The 13,960-nt window shown below is 54.5% G+C and overlaps 1 non-coding gene across 1 annotated transcript; it reads left to right on the forward strand.

Annotated features, from left to right (window-relative positions):
* Window positions 1-5,559: 5,559 nt before the first annotated feature.
* On the forward strand, window positions 5,560-5,691 carry LOC116147277 (small nucleolar RNA SNORA72). Its single transcript, XR_004130810.1, has one exon. It is a non-coding gene; the product is annotated as a small nucleolar RNA SNORA72 (small nucleolar RNA).
* Window positions 5,692-13,960: the final 8,269 nt, after the last annotated feature.

Below are 13,960 nucleotides of genomic sequence, written 5' to 3' on the forward strand. Positions count from 1 at the left end.
GTTCCTGCACACAAACGCACTTCCTGTCTTTCCAGAAACACTGACTCTTCCCTCGAGTTGATTCCAGCACTAAGAGGCAAGACCTCAACCACAGTTCTGCCACAGAGCCAGCCTGGCAATGTGGACGCTCCTTCACAGCTGCTCCGGGAATTCCATGTGGCCAAGGCTATCCTCCAGAAAGACTTTCCAGCTCCTTTCTTTTCACGACCAGCTCCTAATTCAAATTCCAGAGCAGGTGCCTCTGACTGGCTGAACCCAGGTCACATGGCAGCACCCTAGTGGCAAGGGAGGATGGGAAAGTGGATGTGGCTCATTTGGGCTCCTCCAGTGGGAGGTGGCTCTGCCTTGACCTGGCACATGGTGGCAGGGTATGAGATTCCTAAAGTGGGAAGGGGCTTCAGAGGGTGGGGGCTCAAAAGTGACCAAAGCTTCGGTGTCTTCCCAATCCCCAGTATTCTGGGAAAGGCACAGTGCCATATCGGGTCACTCCCTCCTTGACACCTCCCTCTGACTCACCCCATGTCCAATCCTTCAACAACCCTGTCAGCTGAAAATCCTAAGTCTGCCTCTCACCTTCTCTGCCAACTCCTCAAGAAGCCCCCAGGTCAGGGGAAGAGATAGGAGCTAATGAAACCAGGACAGCTCAGTGTCACACATATAGTGATGGAGAGATGTGCAGGGTGCAGGGGAGCCCAGAGGAGGCACCTGGTCCTGCTGGTGGTATCTGGGAAGGCTACCTGGAGGTGGCAATGCTGTCTTAAAGGATGAATAGAAGTTAGAGAAGCAATGGTGGAGGAAATGCCATCCTAGGAAGAGATGACAGCTCAGACAAAGCTATGGAGGCCCAAGAGGGAGCTTGAAGGAGTTCTGGCAGCACCCGGGATATGCATGAGGCAGGGATGCCAAGAGATGAGGCCATACCGGGTGGAAGGGGCCTGATGACAGGCCATCAGTGGGGCCTGACTTTGAGCAAAACTTGATGGCAGGACAGTGGAGTGAAATAGTCAGTTTCCTTGCAGGGCTGTTGAGAGTGACCTTCTGGACAGCCTGACCAGGGTGGGGGAGATTCACCAGGGGTGTGGTGAGAATCCCTGCTTTCCAGGTCCACCCTGGGACCTGAGCCTGGTGAGGTAGCAAGGACCAGAAGAAAAGGGATTTGGAGGCCCAGCAGGCTTCTGGTGGCAAGCAGGGGTTTGCCACTGCTGCTGGGTATGTCTAGGTGAGTTGGAGAGGGGGCAGATCTGGGCGAGTCCCTGGCCAAGCCTGGTGTCCTCAGTTTCTTCATTTGTATATAGAGGGGATTGGGTGTGGCGGTCTCTGGGACAGGGAGCGAGAGCCAGCGAGGCCACCTCTGCTTCCTGCTCCCCAACCAGGGAGCTGAGGGTGCAGTGATGTGATGTGGAAGCTGCCACCCAGCTTTCCGGGGAGCCTGGGCCAGGTGGGCAGGACATGTGACTAATCCGCCCAGGTCTGAGCTGAAGACGCTTTCCCAGCAGGGCAGCAGCCCAGTCCGCAGACTCCCTCCTCAAGAGCTGCACTAGGAGAGAAAGGGATCTCAGCCATTTACACCCTCCCCCTCCCGTGGGGGCCCCACTGGGCCCAGATTTCTCAGGACAATCGATGCCGTCATTCCGGGAAGACTGCTCCAGGAGAGGCCCTGATTTCCCCCCATTTGCATAGCCACAGTAACAGGAAACAGGACTCACATTGCCTCATCAGCATGGGCTGGGCCCCAGCAAGGCCAGCTCAGGGCTCAGCTGGGATGACCCAGCCCGAGCTGCCCACCCCAGCTCCCCCCTCCCCAGACACCTGGCAGAAGCCCCAGCTGGGTGCCCTGTCCAGCGGCCAGACAGGTGGCCGGATAGGCACACCTGGACGTCAGGCATGCAGACTCCACGCAGGCCAGCTGTGCCGTCAACAGTGACAGCTGGGTGCTCCGCTGGGGGTCAAAGTGCACCATACTATCGCTGAGCCACTGTGTTTCCCAGAAGTGAAGGGTAGATTTTCTTCCTGCAGGAAGTATGCCCATCTCCTACTTAACCCCTTTCCCATCCCTTCCCAATTCCCCCAGCTCCTTTCCTGAAAGTCAAACTAGGCTTTGAGCTGGAAGCCGGTCTCTCAGATGTCCCTTAGCAGGTGCTGGGCGGGGCGTGGTGACTCCACATGCTTAGCTGGACTCAGAAACCAAGAGTTCAGGGACCATGCTGGGGCTTATTCTCCTCCGAGCCAGCCTTGGAGCCTGGGACCTCCTGGGCCTCAGTCTCCCCATCTGTACTATGGGGATGCGTGTGCCTACCTCTCAAGGTTGGCAGAGGAGAAAGTGAGGGCAGGCACTATAGACGTGGGAGTTACTGCAAGTCTAGTACTCACATCTGCCTCAGGTTGCCATGCTACAGACCTCTTCATGGCAGCTATTGAAAGAGAAACCAGATTCTGACATTTTCTGAAGATGTAGCATGGCAGAGGAAGTTAGCCCCCTCTGAGACACCCTGCAGACACAGCCCAGCCTGGGTCTGAATCCTGGCTCTGCCACTTGCTGGCTATGTGACCCCAGGGGAGCTCCTTAGCTTCCTGGAGGCTCAGTTTCTACATCTGTGAAATGGGAATAAACACCACCTTTGGACAGTGGTAAGGACTCCATGAGATAAGGCATGAAAAGGGCCCCGTGGGAGGAAGGGTACAGTTCCAGGTGGCCATGGGCCCACCAAGCGGGTGTTAAGCTCCACTCTGTGGCAGCCCCCGTGGGAAGGCTGAGTTTACAGAAATGAATCCCACATGGCTGTGTCCTTAGCTCTCACAGAGATCAAGGTTGAGGGCAGGAGGCCAGAAGCACTAAGTTCCATATGAGGAATCCAGAGAAGAGCTAAGGAAGGAACATGCCTGCCGGGGACATCCAGGGAGGCTTCCTGGAGGAGGGGATGTCTGAGCTGGTCTCAAGGACTGACAGGTTTGACAATGAGGGTGGAAGGGGAGGCAACCTAGGCAGAAGAGTCAGTCCAAGAGTCAGCCCTGGCACCCATGTACCTCCCCCCAGTCCCTCCCACCTCAGCCATAGAGTCCCTGGGCCTCCCTACCTGGATACTGTCACTGGTCTTCAGACCCCCATTAATGAGGATGTCCCCTATCCCAGGACATAGAAGCTTCCATCACAAATGAGGCAGGACAGACTGGTGGCACCATGCCTGGCAGGCTGGGCCCCATCCTTCCCTGTGGGACCTGGCTGTCCCTCCTTCAGGGTCACTGCTGCCAGCATTGTAATATACAACTGTTTTCTGGTCATTTCTCTATGTAAACGCTTTTTTTTTAAAATGGCGGTACTGGGGCTTGAACCCAAGACCTTGTGCATGCTAAGCATGCGCTCTATCACTGAGCTATTACCTCCCCCCACCCCACTTTGCAAACATGTTCAAATGAACGAAAATGGGATTGTACTTTTCAAACTCTTGCAACTTGCTTTTTCCTTTAACTAAACACCCTGAGCATTTTCTCAGTGGAAGCAAAATTTCCAAATCACCATTTAATGGGGAGAATCCATGGTATGGACAGACTGTAATAAACTTAACCAGGTCAGTAAGTTCAGCAAATATTTCTCGAGGCAGCTGAGGTGTGTGCGGTCAAAAGAACAACGGCCCAGAATCTTTTGGTTCTGCATTCTGATCCTGGCTCCATCTCCTTGAGCTGTGTAACTCAGGATAAGTTACTCAACCTCTCTGTTCTTGGCTTCTTGGAATATGAGGAATGAGCAGCTTCTGTTCATGCCTTGTGGTGGGATTTCCTGGAGACCCTGTGTGTGAAGTACTTACTTAAGCACAGTGTCCTGTACACAGACACGAGATGCCCCCTATCCATGGGGTCAGAGATGTCGCTGGGAGTATTTAAGCCAGCCCTGAGTTCACTGTCTGGGGAGGGAAGGGTTCACTTGTGATGAACCACATTTAGAAGCAGAGGGAGAAACTGCTTTAGGGCTGCTTCCTCCCCTCCCCACCCTCTTCCACAGAAAACATCTGCATTTCTTCGAGGTTGGCTAGGCTCCAAATTCCCAGACCTGTCTGGGGCTGGTTGGCCCATAGGCCGATGACATGGGTGCCCCTCTGTCCAGAGGTTCATAGCGTTCTGGAAAGGCCCCCCACCCCCACCCTCAGAGGAAACTGGGCTCAAGTCTGCCTGAAGCTCACCATAGTCACCAAGTCCTGCCTGTGGGCTGGCATTGCCCTCTCCCTTGGTCCCCTTTTCTTGTGCAAATTAACGCCCCAGGAAGGCTCGGCAGACTGCTTTGGTGAGGGCCACTGCTTGGGTTGGTGGACAGCTGGATGGAGTCACAACCACCCCACTCCCAAAGGGGCCCCAGTGAGAGGCCAGAAAGCCCCAGCCTGAGAGTCCAACTGCTCAAATCCCCAGCACCAAATTCCCCTGTGGGGATCGCCGGAGGCAGCCCTTGGCTGTCCCCAGAGTCCTCACTCAGGCCTCCTTATTTCTGTTCCTCCTCCCCCAGCGCTCCCGAGGGTCTCCCATCCCCCTCTCTGGGCTGCTCAGCCACCCTGAGCCTCAGTTTTCTGTAAGATGGGGATATCGAGACCAAGAGATGAAGGGCACACGGGACTGTCGTTTCTACAGGTGAAAATCAGTGCCCCGTCGGCTGTGCCGCAGGGCTCCCTATTTCTAGCTCCTGGTTGGTAAGATGGGGAGATGAACGGCAGCCCCTGGCGCGGTGCCCGACTCCATAGATCTCTCATTGCCATTGCTACTACTTCTTGTGGTGAGTGGGGCTGACTGGGAGGTGTGAGCTCGGCACTCAGAAGCTCAGCCCAGAGCAGGTGGGGACAGGACCACCCAGTCCCACCCTAGAGATCTCCAAGCTCTGCAGCCATGGGCGGGGTCCCCTTATCCAGAGAGGGGCCAGGAGACCCTTTCCCGTCCTCGCCCACAGCCCCTTACTTCTTGCTGAGTTTGGATTTTCACTCCTCCCCACCCCCCAAAAGCCCTGATTCAGTGTCAGCCAGGCCCTGGGGGGAGGGCGGGGGGAGAGCAGAGCTGTGAGTCGCAAGGCCTGGAGGCCTGGCCTGCAGGAAAGGTGATGTGGGGGAATCCCGCTGAGCCCCTTGGCACGTTATCCCCGGGGAGTGATTAACGGGTGTCATGGGTGCGTGCCCTGCGAGGTGGGGAGCCGTCACCTGACCTCTGGCCTCGTTCTGACTCAAGGCTGGCCTCTCCCCCTCCCTGGGATCAGATCCCCTCTCTGCAGGCAGGTACCAAATGTTTCATTCATTGATTCATTTCTCTCATTTGCCCATTCATTGCATCAGATCGATCACGGTGGCTCATTTGGGTGACTCATCGTCATTCATTAGTAATAAGCCCAGGCATCCTTCTCTGGGCCTGCCTCCCAGCAGCTGCCCCACCAAGGGCAGTATCTCCTCCCACCCCCCCAGGCCCAGGAGGATGGCTATTAGTACCCCCATTGTACAGAGGGGAAAACTAAGGCACAAGAAAACTCAGCATTACTCTGCAGAGTCAAGATTTGAATCCAGGCCTGCCACCATCTCTAGAAAAAAATGTCCCCTGCGAATATTCTCGCTGTTCTGATTTTGTAATAATCAGGGCAGACTAAACATTTGCTATATTAAGACCATGCATGTGTCCCCAGATCTAGTTCTTCACCTAGGTCTGGTTTTATAAATGCTGGCGATAAACCAAGTCTGATTTATACGATGCATCTTACGTGGGGAATGTCTGTGACTCTAGGTATCTCACCAACTCAAGAAATGATAGCACAGCTAGTGTAATAAATTTTTAAGATAACCATTGTTAACTTGATGATTACCAGGTGCCACTAGCTAAATTGTAAAATTACTGTGTTTTATTTTCTAGAAAAAAAAAATGTCCCATTCCTTCTTAAGCCACGTTTCCCTCGCTGGGTAGGGGACCCCTCCTCTGCGCTCCTGTACCAGCCCCAGGGCCCTTGGATGAAGCTCCCAGTCTCGCCCCCAGACTGTGATGCGTGAGGGGAGGGACCCCTAGGTCCCTGCACCCATCGCAGGCATCTTCACGCTCAGCTCTTGGAAGTTTGTCTCCTGAAGGCCACTATCCCTTGAGGCTACCCAAGATCCCCAAACCTGCACTCTGCCCCCCTGAGGGAGGCCTGTGCCTGCCGCCAGTTCTCGGAGGACTTCCAGAGACTTCAGTGTCCCCTCATCCCCCTGCTGCACAAGGCTCCCTCTGTCCTCACCTTGTGGACACAGGCAAGAAACTCAGCCCTCCCTGAATTCCTCAACGCGAACCCCACACTCCCACGAGGCGTTGGTGAGAAGCGCGGTAGACAAGGAGGGGGTTTGGTGGTGGTGCTGACATCAAACAGGGGGTGGCAGAGCTGCAGACCGCTCTGCGGGGAGGGACCACCCAGGTGAGGCTCTGTCTGTGAGGCGGGATTTCTCTGGTGGTTTCTCAGGTTCACCGTGAGCTCATGGGCAGCTGCATCCCAGGGTGGGGGGTGGGCAGAGTACAGCCCCCTTTCATGGGGGGGGGCTGCTTGCTGATTCTCTGTCCCTGCCCACCTCCATGCTCCTTTCCATGGTCACATCCTCTGGCCCCAGGTGGGCAGGAAGTCCATCGCCCACCTTAGGTCACATTCACTCAACCTTGAATTCCCTCTTTATTGCCAGCCCCTGGGATCTGGTTTTCTTTCCTCTGAGCTGATCAATATATATCTTAAAATTCATTCCATTTATTTTATTTTATCCCCTGAAAACTCCACTGGGGCTTCCCACGGACACATTATGAAGTCCGGGCTTCCTGACACAGCCCTGCCAGCCCTGCACATGACTTCATTTGATTGGCACAAGCCCAGGAAGGAAGTTATTACTGTGTCCATGAATCAGATGAGGAAACTGAGGGGCAGAAAGAAACTGGCCAGATTCGGGGGGGGGGGGCAGGGGGCTTGGAGTTGATGCCTCCTGCTACTCCCATCTCCTGGGCACCAACAGGAGGGTGCACTCCCGGGAGCCCTGCCTGAGGCTCCCTGACCACTCCATCCCTCCCTCCTCCAGAGGCACAGACGGGGCAGGACCCGCCTGGCCATGGGCATCGGTGCTGGCAGGTAAAGACTGGGTGAGGGCCCCCCTTCTAGGAACAGGCTGCCTGGAGGTTTCCTTCAAAGAAGTGGGCCGGGCCCTGCCCATCGCGGCCACCCCCAGGCTGCGCCAAGGGCTCTGTTACGGAGCCGCTCTGGGCTGGGGCCACACGGGCGGAGCACTGATGGTCCTGGTTTTGCCAAGGTGACAAGCTGCTGAGTCAGGAGGTGGGAGCCTGGGCTCTGAAGCTGGATTGTGGCCGAGTGAGACCTCACCCTGACTGCGTTGGGCCGCTTGCTATCTGCGTATCCAGGCCACCCTGACACCTGGTCTTAGGTGGACACACAGACCCTCGAGCCTCCAGCTGGATTGCAGAATCCTCAGGACCCAGGCACACAGGAACTTCTGGCTTTTCTGCAGGCCCTTCACAGGCTGAGGGCACTAGGGAGGGCCCGTCTCAGGCCCTCAACTCGTGTGTGTCTTGAAGCCATGCCCACTTCCACGCTGTTCCTCTGAGACCCCAGCCTCATCCCCCATCGTCTCTGGGTTTTCGCAGCCCCACCCCCACCCTCCAGGGCTGAGCCAGAGCTCGTCTCCCTTTCTTTACCTGGTAACCACAAATCTGATCTCTGTTTCTATGAGTTTATTTGTTTAGACTCCACATATAAATGAAATAGTCCAGTGTTTGTCTTTCTCTGACATACTTTATTTAGCAGAATGCCCTCGAGGTCCATCCACGCTGTCTCATGTTGTGGCAGGATTTCTTTCCTTCTTTTTTTTAATGGCTGAATAGCATTCTGTTGTGTATATATACACACCTTGTTTATTCATTCGTCCATTGACAGACACTGAGGTTGCTTCCGTGTCTTGACTGTTGTGAATGATGCTGCAGGGACAATGGAGGTGCGGATCTCTCTTTGCCATAGTGATTTCATTTCCTTTGGATACATAACCAGGACTGGGATTGCTGGATCATATGGTAGTTCTATTTTCTGTTTTTTGAGGAACCTCTGTACTGCTGTCCACAGTGGTTGCACCAGTTCACATTCCGACCATCAGTGCACGAGGGTTCCCTTTTCTCTATGTCCTCGCCAAGACTTGCTCTCTCTTGTCTTTTTGATGATGGCCATTTGAACAGGCTTGAGGTGATAGGTCATTACGGTTAACAAATTTATTTTAAACCCAACCCTCTGAAAAGCTAATTTTAATTGAAAAGGACATTTCACACTATTGCTACCAGCGGAACACCAGTCCGGTTTCTCATGAGTAGCAGGTAACTGTAAGTGAGTGCGATGAAAATAAAACCGTTTTGGCTCCAGAGGTTGCCTGCTGAAGACTGGAGGAGGGAGGAGTGGGGGAGGAGGCTTTTTTCTTTTGCAAAAAGAGGAAATTGGCAAGTGTTCAAATGGCTGTTAAAGACAGACAAGCACCCAATGGGGGTTCTCTCTTTGCCTCCACCTGATGGACCGGAAGGGAATAGACAAATGGGAATCTCTCTCTCCTGTGATCTGAGGTTACTTGAGATCCCCTCAAGGCATCTCTCTCACTTGGGGGACCCAGTGAGGATGTCGAGAGCCACTGGGGGACTTTGAGGCAGGTGGGGTGATTTTAGAGGGTCTCTAGAGGCTGGAGTGGAGGGGGCCGTATTCTGGGGATGATAGCACTGTCCCCAGACTCACAGGCTGTTCCCTCTCACCAGCTCCGCCACGGAGATGCAGTGTGGGAAGAGGGCCCGGGTTCGAATCCTGCACTTACTGCTGCAGCGAGTCTGCCCCCCCCCCCCAGTTGTCCCCTCTGACCCTCGCTGACCCAGGGGAAAGGAAACCACTGTGGGAGAGGCAGAACGGATGTGAGTGCACCTCTGTGCAGATGCAGACGAGGCACAGTGGTCCCAGCAGGGGCAGGACCTGAGTGCGAAGCCCGCCACTGGGGCCCATGATGGGCCTCCCCGCTGGGCTGGGGTCAAGGTCAGGGCCCCGGAGCAGGCCTGTCAGGGTGGGAATCAGTCCCTGTCTCCCAGATCTGTGACCTTGGGCAAGTCTTATAAACTGTCTGTGCCCTTTTCCTCATCTGGAAAATGGGGAGATGCTAGCACCCGCCCCACAAAGTTACTGAGAGGATTAAATGAGATGGATCAGCACAATATGTTTAGCACAGGGCCTGATGCAGAGGTGGTGCAGAGGATGAAGATACTGGTGATGAGGATGAGGGTTAGGACGAAGAAGATGATGACAAGGATAAAGATGATAATGAAGATGATGCTGAGGGTGAAGGTGATGATGGTGATGAAGAGGAAGATGAGGATGAAGATGATGCCGCTGAAAACAAAGATGATGACAATGACGATACACATTTGTGGAATAACTCAGGGCAGGGAAGTGTAGGCTCAACCTTTAGAACGTGTGTCCCACACGCGTTTCTCATCATTACCTTCTTACAGCTTAGAAGCATCCAAGGAGGATGTGTGAATCTGGAGGGTCCTAGACCCTTGGCTGGACCTCATGGTAGGCTGATTATGGGGCTGGGTGCTCCCTGAGGGCAGAGGTAGTCCCTGCAGCCCCCTACCCAGCCTAGGACCATCCTGCCCAGAAGCTCCCACTCCCTAGAGACAGAGACCAGGGTACCTGGTCCACCATCCCATGGCACCTAAAGGAGAAAGGTCATTGTGCGGGTGCCACTGGGGGCCAGCCGCTCGCCACCCTTCCTCTTGGCAAATTGCAAAGTTTGCCCACTGGGCGCTTTGGGAAGAAGGTATCTGAACTTCCATTTACCAGGAGAGGAAACTGAGGCTCATAGATGGGAAATCACTTGCTTTTGGTCACAAGGAAACTTGGTTGTGGAGCCAGGGGTAGAGCCTGGGTCTGTCTGGCCCCAGGGTCTCTGCATGTGTGTATGCAAGTGCATGTGTGTACGTGTGCATGTTTATATGCATGCATGTGTATACATGCATGTTGGCGCCCTTGGGGCAAAGCTACAGGGCCCTGTCAGATGGGTGAACTGGATTTTTGGCAACTGCTTCCGAACCGCCTCCACTCTTACCCTGATCCCGAATATTCTCCACGCAGCAGTCTGGGTGACCTTGTTAAAACTCAGGTCATGGCATGGTCCTCCTCTCCTCACAGTCCTCCCAGGGCTCACCATCCCCCTCAGAGAAAAGTCGAAGTTCCCCCAGTGGCTTCCCAGGACCCCCAGTCTATCTTATCATCTCTCTACTCATCTCAGCTCTCACTCTCCCCAGCCCCTCCCAGCCACACCAGCACTTACAGTTCCTCCAATGTGCCCCAGGGCCTTTGCACTGGCCATTCCCTTGCCTGGGATACTCCTATCCCAGATGTCCCCCCCCCCCCGCCTCCTTTAATCTTTGCTCACCTGTTTTTCCTCAGCACAACCTTTCCTGACCCTCCTATTTAAGTTGCAGCCCCTTCTTTTCCTCACTGGCTGGCCGGAGCCCCCTTCCTCAGCTCTGACTGTATTTTCTCCTGCACTCAGCACTTTCTAGTCACCAGGGAATTTATGTCTTTATTTGCTTTATTGCCTGCCTCCCCCTCCCTGAGGTCTGCTCCAGGGGTCATGGAATCTTGTGTGACTTGTTCACTGCTGCCTCCCAGGGCCCGGTACCTGGAAGGTGCTCAATCAGTGTTAGTTGAATAAATGTTCAAATGATGAGGGAGGCAGAATCTTTCCTCCCTGCCCAAGGAGGGGCTGGAGGGCGGTGGGGCTTTGAATCACCTCTTCTCTTGGTCAGATACCACCAAGGCCAGGCAGAGGGTGCAGTTTCCCAGGTATTTGGCAGCAGTGGTCCAAGAAGGGTTGTTCCTGCCCAGGCAGGTTGGCAGGAAAGCTGAGTCAATAAAGTGCAGGAGATAAGCAGGTTCGACAGAATACCTCGAGATAGGGCATGTTCCCAGCAGTTCCTGCGAATTCGCTGGAGCCGGTGAGGGGCCTGCTCCGCTGGGCATGCGCTGGGTGGGGGCCCCTGGCCTTGCTCTCTGGGAGGCCAAGGGCATGACTGGGAGCCTCACAGACTCTGGCTCGAGGCTCTGCCACTTCTGAGCTGGGCGACCTTGGGTCTTGGGTTCCTTATCTGTAAAATGGCGATAATCGTTGTACCAGCACAGGAGGGTTGTTGGGAGGATGAACTGACACCAGGCATGTAAATCGCTTAGCTGGGCTTGGCCTGTAGGAAGTGTCTGTTAAGTGGGAGATGTTGCTATTTTAGCCCCAGCCATATCACTTCACAGCTGTGTGACTTTGGGTAAGTCACTTGGCCTCTCTGGGCTGGGTCTCAGGGGCTTCTCTGCAAAAGTGCATAATGCCAATCTCACAGGTTGTTGGGGAAGTTTCCTGGCATCTTATAGAGGCTCAAAATGTGCTGGCTGATTGCGGCCGGGAAGCTGGGTAGGGATGGAGCGCTCGTGCGCCTGATGCCTGGGAGCACCAGACCAGAGTCAAAGTCCATGGGATGGACTTGGAGCAAGTAGAGGGAGGGGAGCGACTGGCACAGGAAGGTAGAGGATGCAGAGGGGACATCCCAAGAGGCTTTGCAGAGGAGGTGAGCTCTGACCTGGGCTGTAAAAGTGGGGAGGGTTTAAAAACTGGCAACACTCAGGCTGAGGATGTGGTAGTGAAACGGCATATTGCTGGTGGGAGGCTCGATGGTCCCACCTTTTCAGAAAACCAGCCTGAAGCCTTAAAGTGATTTATGATTCTACGACCTAGGCTCCAAACCTCTTTTGGACAAAGATTTGTGTATCGAGGTGTTCACTGCAGGGTCATTTAAAATAATGAAAGTGGAAGTAACTTTAAGGTCCACCTCCTGGGCAACGGGGAACCTGAGGGACTCACCCTCACCGTGGCACTTTTCACTCTTTGGAAACGGAGATTCCAGGAACACAGACAAAGCCGAGACCAGGGGCTGAGTGTCAAAAGCAGGACATGAAATCACACCCACTGTATTATTTCAGTTGCTAAGATGTGTAGAAAAAAGACTGGAAGGAAATCTGCCAGTGTGCTGACAGGGGTTGTCCCTTCATGGCGGGAATGTGGAAAATACTATTTTTCTATACTTTGCCAAACTGTCACTGGGACCTATGCAACCATTTGGCTATCAGTGGAAGCAACAGAGTAGAAGAGAAACCTCAAATACATCAAAGAAGAAAGGAGTGGAGAGAGGAGGGGATGGCTGTTCAGGGGGACACTGAGCTCTCTCCCTTGTGGCCAGTCCAACAGACCTGTAGGTCTTACACCCTAAATATGTCACAGGCCACCCACTTCCCCAGTGACCCCTCCCCACTGCAATGGGCCACTCCTGACCATCCTTCTCTGCAGGCCCAGCGATCTCTTGCAACACATGTCCGATCACATCACGTCTGGGCTTTAAATCCTCCACTGCATCTACTGGTCTCAGCACCAAGGCTGAAGTTCCTAGAGCAGCCTCGGTGGCCTAGAGTAGCCGCTAAGGCAGGTCCCCTGGGCACAGGCTCATGTCAGGACGCCCTCCTGCTTTTCTATCCATCTTACCATCATCATCTATCTATGCTGAGCCCAGCTCGGCACAGAAGCCACAGTAGAATGGGGGTCTTGGCACAGATATGCAGATTGAACAAACCAAGGAGGTGGTTCCTACCCTCACCTGTGGAGTGCGTGGGGAGAGGGAACTGGGGACACAAGGGGGCTGACCTACTCTCAAAAGACCCATTTTCCAGGTGAGGAAACTGAGGCCGGAGAAGTGGGAGAGCTGGGACATAACATCTGCCTGCCCATCTGCTTGCGGTGGACCCAGTCTCCCCGAGTGCAGCAACTGTGCCAGGTCACCTCCGTGTCCCCAGCACGAAGCCCAGGAGTGCACTTGGGTGGCTCTCGGTCGAGTGCTTGCTCAATCAAACTGGACTTCAAAAGCTGGAGGAGAACCCACCCCCGCTCACAGTCACGGCAGCACACGACCTGGTATCCGCCAGCGGCTGAGCTGGCAGACGAAGCGCGGTCCGTCCACGTGGCGGAGAATTAGCCAGCCTCACAAGTGAGATGCGGATGTGCCTGCCACAGGACAAACCTGGCCAACGTCGTGCTGAGCAAGATGAGCCAGTTACAGGAGGTCACATATGGCAGGACTCCACCTCCAGGATCAACGGACGGAGCCACAGACACAGAGAGATAGGTGGCGGAGGGGAAACGGGGAGCGATGCTTCGGGGGGTCTGGGATTTCCTTTCCTTTTGTGGGGGGTCAAAACATTCTGGAACTAAACAGAGGTGGTCGTTGCACGACACTGTGAACAAATCTACTCAGTTCACATTAGGATGGTTAATTTTATGTGATGGGAATTTGCCTCAATTAATAATAATAATATAATAATAACAATAATAAAATAAAAGCTGCAGGAAGAGCCACCTCCTCTGACACCCACTCTGTTCCAGAACAGGCTGCAGCGGGTTCATGGCTCCTCTCGAACGTTCTAGAAGCAGGAAGGTAGAGGCACATGAGGCCCTCTGCCGGTTCCCTGGCCGGGAAGCTGGGCGTCCGCCTCAGGCTGAAAATGGCCCCTCTGCACAGCACCCTGGTCAGAGAACATTCCTGTGGCCTGTGTTCTTTATTTTTTTTCGCTGTCAGTGACTTTGGTTAATGCCAGCCTGGAGAGAGGCAGGATGACAGAAAGGGGAGGCCCTGGGTCCCCCAAGGGCAGCAGCTTGGATATTTTAGCTGCCTTCTTGGGGAGGGGACAGAGGGGCAGCAGTGGGGAGACTCCCAGAGGGGGACCTCGGTTTACTTGCAGGGCTAGACCAGCTACACAGGGATTAGCTCATTCAGCAATCAGGGGACAGGGTGGCGGGCAGACAGGTGAGGCCCCGCCCCAGGCTTCCTCTCCCTTTCCATCTAAGTCTCCCTGGTCCTACCC

The sequence above is a fragment of the Camelus dromedarius genome, chromosome 24 (assembly GCF_036321535.1).
Source record: "Camelus dromedarius isolate mCamDro1 chromosome 24, mCamDro1.pat, whole genome shotgun sequence".
NCBI lineage: Eukaryota > Metazoa > Chordata > Mammalia > Artiodactyla > Camelidae > Camelus > Camelus dromedarius.